Source organism: Parasteatoda tepidariorum, chromosome 1 (genome assembly GCF_043381705.1).
Source record: "Parasteatoda tepidariorum isolate YZ-2023 chromosome 1, CAS_Ptep_4.0, whole genome shotgun sequence".
NCBI lineage: Eukaryota > Metazoa > Arthropoda > Arachnida > Araneae > Theridiidae > Parasteatoda > Parasteatoda tepidariorum.
Window position 1 is genome coordinate 105,303,349 of NC_092204.1, and position 6,949 is coordinate 105,310,297.

Consider the following 6,949-nt stretch of genomic DNA (forward strand, 5'->3'; position numbering starts at 1 on the left):
AATGCTTAGGAAAAAATATTGTCATAACCATTGCAAAGCCTATTAATAGAAATATTTTTTACGCCGAAATTACCAGAATTCTGGAAGGTTATAAGCAGTTTTTTCAAACTTCAAAAGTACCGGTTTCAAGAACAGCTTACAAACAAGGAATGCGCATAGTTTCATATTTTGAGAATGAAGAACCTATGCTTGGAAAAACGTTCGTGAAAAGGATCCAAAGTTTTATTTGTGTGTAATCTTTTTAAATCTTGTTGTATTTTTTTAAAATCAACTGACAATTGTGATGTAGTTAAAGTAATAGCACCAGAAAAATCTATAATAATGAATATATAATAATGAATATAATAATAAATATAATAATACAAAATATAACAATGAATATGTAATCAAAATATTGCTTTTTCTCAAATACTCACCACCATTTACTGATTTGTAAAAAAATGACAGTAATTTCTTTCCAAATTGAGTGACATTTTAATTTTTTAATCAAGTAGTAAATTATGTTTGCAGAAAAGTTATTTAGTTATATTGTAAATTTTAATTCTGATGAGGCAGAGTATATCAAGAAATTTAGTATCTTATTAAAATATTGAAAACTATTTTTAGATGATCCCAAATTTCAAAACTCTAAATATTGAGGCATAACATAATTTTTATTTTAAATTACTGTAAATTAAAAATAAGTTTGAATTCAGTGCACACCCTTAGTAACAAAAACATACTATCTATCATATTTTTGAGTGAATATTTTGTATTTTTTTAATGAATGCTGTGATATACATAAAAAGTATAATATATTCAAATTTTAAGACTTTGTATAAAAATTATTACATTCTGTCTATGTATGCAAACATCAAAATCATTGTAAAAGAATAAATTATGTTTGAATATTGATCTGGATTTGTATATTTTTTGTTAATATTTCCAAGTTATGTCATTATTTTTACTTTTCTTAATTTACTTCAAATATATTATTTCCATACTCCAATGTAATTAACATTGGAATTTTTCCATAATTAGAGAATGGGGATTGACCAATCCATAATTTGCCTACTCTTTTACATAAATTTTATTTGTGAAAGTAGAATTTTCATTTTTGAATAATTTCATACTACATAGTGATAAGAAAATAAGAATTTGCTTCAGCATAAAATTAAAATTCTCTTTAACACATTAGTGGTACTAACTTTATAGCATCTGTTGGTTCTTTAACGAATAAAATGCAAGAAAGAATTTTAATTTTACATATATCAACTGGAAGAAAGAAAAAAATTTTATATGAAAGAAAATATTTTTAAAGCATCAAAAACAGAAAAAGTACATATATATATATATATATATATATATATATATATATATACTGCATAACACATCTGAAATAAAAATATTTTTTTTAAAATTTTTATAGATTTAAACAATTAAATTATAATTTTATTTATGCAAATTTGATTTAAATTATCTTCTCTTTTTTTCATAAATATTCAATAATGATGCTAACTTTCTCTGCTTTTTGGCGCTTTAAAAATACTTAATAATGGTGCAACCTTACCCTGCTTTTTAGCACTTTAAAAATGCCTAATAATGGTGCAATCTTCTTCGCCTTTAGTTCCCTTTAAAAATACTAAATCAAGGTGCAACCTTCCTCCTATTTTTGTTCCCTTCAAAAAACTGATTTTTGGTGCAACCTTTCGCTGCGTTTTGGTTCTTTCAAAATACCCCTTTTTGATGCAACCTTCTCGTTGTTTGGAGTTAGTGAAAAAACTGAACACCAATTTATCTAGCCAACAAATGAAAATTTCGAGCTATGTTTGGCGCAACATAGCTCGAAATTTTTTACAGTGTACGAAAAATCTCACAAGTCCTATTATTTCGCTATTAACAATACATCTTTGAAAGAATATACAATGCTCAAAATAAAAAACGAACCACCTTTCATCTAACATAACTTTTGATGTTATGATCGGATCTTCACGTTCTAGGATTCAATCTCAATGGCTCGAGGGGATGATCTCAAATATGCTAATTATTAAGTGCAGACGATATTTTAAGTTACGAAATCAATCAGACACAAAAACTTACTTTCTCTGAATAAACATATCCTTTTTTTCAATGGGGTAGCTGCAATCTGGGAAATAGGGTCCATATAGTTTAGTCAGGAGAGCGCTCTAAAGTTTGGACCCCGTAATGTTAATTTTACCTTTTCTGCGAATTTGACTATATCTCGGGAACTTTTTAAGCGAATTGAAGCATTTTGAGCACAATAATAAAATTCGTTTATCCAAAGATATAAAATAAATTTTAGTATATATTTATCATTCTTTTACTATTTTATTGATCAACAAAATTTTGAATTATATGTTATAAATTTTTTTCTCATCATTTTAAAATATGTAATTTTATATTGAAAAATACAAAATTTGAGGGAAATTGGTTAAATAATTCCTGAGAAATTGAAATTTCAAAAAATCAGATATTCAAAAATCAATTTCTCAGGAATTATTTAACCAATATCCCTCAAATTTTGTATTTTTCAATATAAAATTACATATTTTAAAATGATGAGAAAAAAATTTATACCATATAATTCAATTTTTTTTTGTCTATTATTTAATAAAATATTAAAAAATAATAAATATTCACTAAATATCTATTTTTTGCGTGGAATTATCTTTATACAAACGAATTTTATAACTGTCTGCAAAACTTTATCAATTCATTTAAAATTTCGCGAGTTACAGCGAAATACGCAAAACGTAAAATTATCATTAAGGGGTTCAAACTTTAGAGCGCTCTCGTGGCAAACTATGGGAACTATATTTCCAAGATTGCGGCTACCCTCTATATTTCAAGGGACAAAAATCTAATCCGTTGAGAAAAGGTATGTTTATTCAGAATAAGTACATAAAATATCGTCCGCACTAACTAATTAGAATATTAGAAGTCACCCCTTCGCACCATTAAGATTGAGTCCTAGAACGTGAAGATTAGATCAAAAGTAATTCAGGTCGGTCCGTTTTTTTTTTTGGGGGGGGGGACAATACATACAATACTATCCTTTTAAGAGAGAGGTAATTACCGAGAAGAAAAAAAATTCAAAAACGTATTAAATAAAATAACTTTCATATATTTCGCGTGAAATAGTTGTTCCTATTTGAGATTTCTTACTGCTCATGTTTAAGCTGTTTTATACCAGTTGAACTTGCAGAATAAAGATGCGAAAACTTGAAAACTCACGGTTAAAATAGTAAAAGAACACCAATGTTGAACTAGACGTATAAGCAAACAGTCCCACGAGTCCTCTTATCTTGCAACAAACATTACATACATGAAAAATCCTTTAAATGCAAAGTAATTTCAGAGAAATAACAACTTCTCACACGTGAGATTTATTTACGGCTACACATCTTTAAGCTGTTTTATACTTTTTTAACTGACAAAGTAAAACTCCTTAAACATTCAAAATCACTGTAATGCATAGTCAAAAAAATATTATCAATGATAAAGCTAAATTTCTTGGTGTATAAGCAAGTATTCATTCCTGTCCTATTATCTAGCTACTAACATTATATCTTCACAAAAATGTAGCACAATATTATCCAAGTAGGGTGATTGCCGAAAAAACAACTCTTTCCACGTTTTAAGTAAAATAACTTCTCCCACAAGATATTAATTTGCTTTTCATATTTAAGCTGTTTATACCAGATAAACAAACAAAACAAAACTCCGAAAACTTAAACATTCACTATAAAAAATAATGAAAAAATAGCATTGTCGACGATTAAGCTAAATGTCCAGACGTATAAGCAAGTAATCACGCAAGTTTTATTATCTCGTTACTATTCTATACGCCGCATATAGTCCTATTATACTACTACAAACATTACATCCTTGAAAGAATGTACATCATTTAATAGTAAAGTAATCGCAGAAAAAGAGAAAAACGTCTTGCACGTAAGATTTATTTAAGTCTACTCATGCTTAAGTTGTTATATTCCTGTTCAACTTACAAACTAATGAATAGTAAAAAAAAAAAAAAAAAGGTTTCCGATGACAAAGCTAAACGTCTAGACGCATAAGCAAGCACACACGGAAATCCCATTACCTGATTACTAGCATATCATCTTTGAAAGAATGCAATGCAATATTATGCTTAAAGAGTAAAGTAATTACAAAAAAAAAATGATCAACATTTTCAACAACAACAAAGCAATAAAATAACTTCCACGTTTTAAGCAAAACAAATTCTCACTGGTGAGATATTTTAACTGCTCACCTTTAAGCTATTTAGCACCAGTTGAACCAGCAAAATAAAACTCCACAAATTTGAAAACTGACTTCAAAAAATAGTAAAAGAAAAAGAGCATTTCTAATGGTAAAGCTAAATGTCTTGACGTATAAGCAAGCAATCACGCAAGTCCTATTATCTCGCTACTAACGTTACATCCTTGAAAGAATGTACATACAATATCCTTTAAGAGTAAGGTAATTACAATAAAACAACTTCTCCCATGTTTCAACAAAGATTTTCATTATAAAAGATCTCTCTCCTGTTTCCTATCTGGCTCTGCGAAAGAAACAGAGAAAACATTACAAGACATTTCATCAAGAGGTAAATAGGAGTAATTCTCAATGTAACCCCCATGACTTATTCCCATGGTATATATGCAACATAGGACTTCAATGTGAGTGGAGAATCTAGTACTTGGAATGCATTCTTATCCTAGATAAAACTGCCTACAAAGAAAAGGATTGATTTATTACCACTTCCGCTTGTTTGGTCCCTATTATGTATTATTTTGTAGCGATACTGCTATTGTTTGAAGTATAAATGATTATTTTTGTAATTTAAATTAAACAGTTCGAAAGTAGAACATGTATAGTAGAAGGAAAAGTAATTTATGGAGATATTGCATAATTTTATTATTGCTCTAAATCGTTTTTTTTTAAAGTATTTTAAGCACCTTAATGTATTAAGTGTTTTGTACTTTTTGTGAATTATGACTAAATAATGATTTTCTAATAATTAGTATTTATATGCTTGAAATGCAAACTAAATATTATTTTAATGTTTCATTGGTGTATGAACTTTTTGCAATTTTATTAATGATTTTAAAGTTTTCATTCACCTTTTTTGGTTAAAATTATGTTTTATCTTTTCTATATTTTAAAATGCATTAATTTTTAGTTTCTCATTTGTTAAAATATAACATGCAGCATAATCATATATCACATTGTTGATTGAAAAACACTATTAATAGGCTATCTCAATAGTCTAGTTTGAAGTAAAGTAATTTTTCCACTTGGAGAATCAAATAATTTTGAGAAAGTACTCACATTTTTATACTGTGATGAGTGACTGTCAAAATTGAATTAAATGAAATAAAATCAGTTTAATAGTCGGAAAAAATGCAATACAGATTAAAAGAAGAGAAAAAGGATGCTTTAAACTTTTTTTCCTGACTTTCGACTTCCATCAGACAACCACACAAGGTCATACAATTTTTGAATGGACTTCATTCTGTTTAAAATGATAACTTGTCAGAAGTAATATTTTTAATATTAATATGCAATACATTCGCAAGAGAATTGTTAAATGTCTATCAGAAGAGAAGAGAATATATTAAAATGTATAATTATCAATTTTTTAAAGCCAATCGTTGCTGTGTTCAAGTGACTTTTTAAATAATAAAAAATTGGATTATAAGCCATTTTTCCCAAAAACTTTGTTTTTTTTTTTTTTCAGATTTATGTTCGGCGCTATTTTTATAAATTGCCTAGAGAACGCTAAATAAGCTTATTTGGCCAAAAAAACATGAATAGAAACGTTATGTCGCTCAACGAAAGAGCCTTCGGCATACGGTCTTTATGACACAACGTCAACTTTCATGCATGGCAGTGCCATCTAGTGATAGAAACATGAACTATATTGTCATTGCAGATTTCATTTCACATTAATTATACAATGTATCTACCTTAGGTTTAACAAATGTTCGTCTAGTTGTACGGTTTTGATGTTTGGCCTAACGAGAGTAACTTTAATTAAAATTTCCCTGCACAAAGACTTAACATTAAATTTAGAACCTTTATAAAACCACTCCAAAAGTAAATATAATTTATAATACACCTCTTTCAGACAATGACACATTTATGAAACACACAAGAAGTTTCAATTTCTGAAATTAAAATACTTCAATTATGAAAGCGACTTTGATAAATCTCAATTTCACTGTTACATATTCCAATGAGACATTTATTTGCACCTACAAACCAACCATTGTATAAAGGAAATTTCTGCCTTTGTACGAGCCTATAGTTACACAGAATTATTCAATCTCTGTTCATTGCGGGCTATTCAGTCTGCTCTTACATTACAAGACAATAACTACCAACGAAGTGCATGGATTGTGAATTAGATTTAAAGCAATCTTCAACTAAGTTTAAATGAATCCTAACTTGCTCTTCCATAATTTAAAGACAGCTATTTTCCATTCAGTGCTCTCGGAGATTCAAACATTAGAAGATAAAAATAAAATATCTAAATGTAAATCAAGTAAGTCAAATATTCAAAGCAAGTTGTTTTTACAGCTTTAATTATTTCTTTATTCTTTCTTGATAGAGTCATAAAACATTTCAGATCAAAATTTTAGATTTCATTCCATTTATTTAAACTACATACAATTAATTACTTCATTAATTAAACTGCGTACAGAAGTTTCAATCTTAATTTATTTAACTTTGGAATATGCCAGTTTAAAGAAATTTCTATTGACAATTCTTAAAAAAATGGTATAAATTATGCAACAATGAAACGTATAAAACTTACTTCCTTGTTTTATAAAGTTCGTTAAGTTTTCTGTAAATACATTCTAACTTATTGCTTCCAGAGCTACAACAAAAAAAAGAAGACATAAATAAATATAAAAATCTAAATGGAGATAAAGTGTAATCG

The 6,949-nt window shown here is 27.6% G+C and overlaps 1 protein-coding gene across 1 annotated transcript in view; it reads right to left on the reverse strand.

Moving 5' to 3' along the window:
* LOC107454880 (neural cell adhesion molecule 2) overlaps nt 1-6,886 on the reverse strand; it is a 120,207-nt gene extending 113,321 nt beyond the window's left edge. The window contains exon 1 of the mRNA XM_071184652.1: nt 6,824-6,886. The gene's annotated coding sequence lies outside the window, so the exon portion shown is untranslated. The remainder of the gene's footprint in view (nt 1-6,823) is intronic.
* Nucleotides 6,887-6,949: the final 63 nt, after the last annotated feature.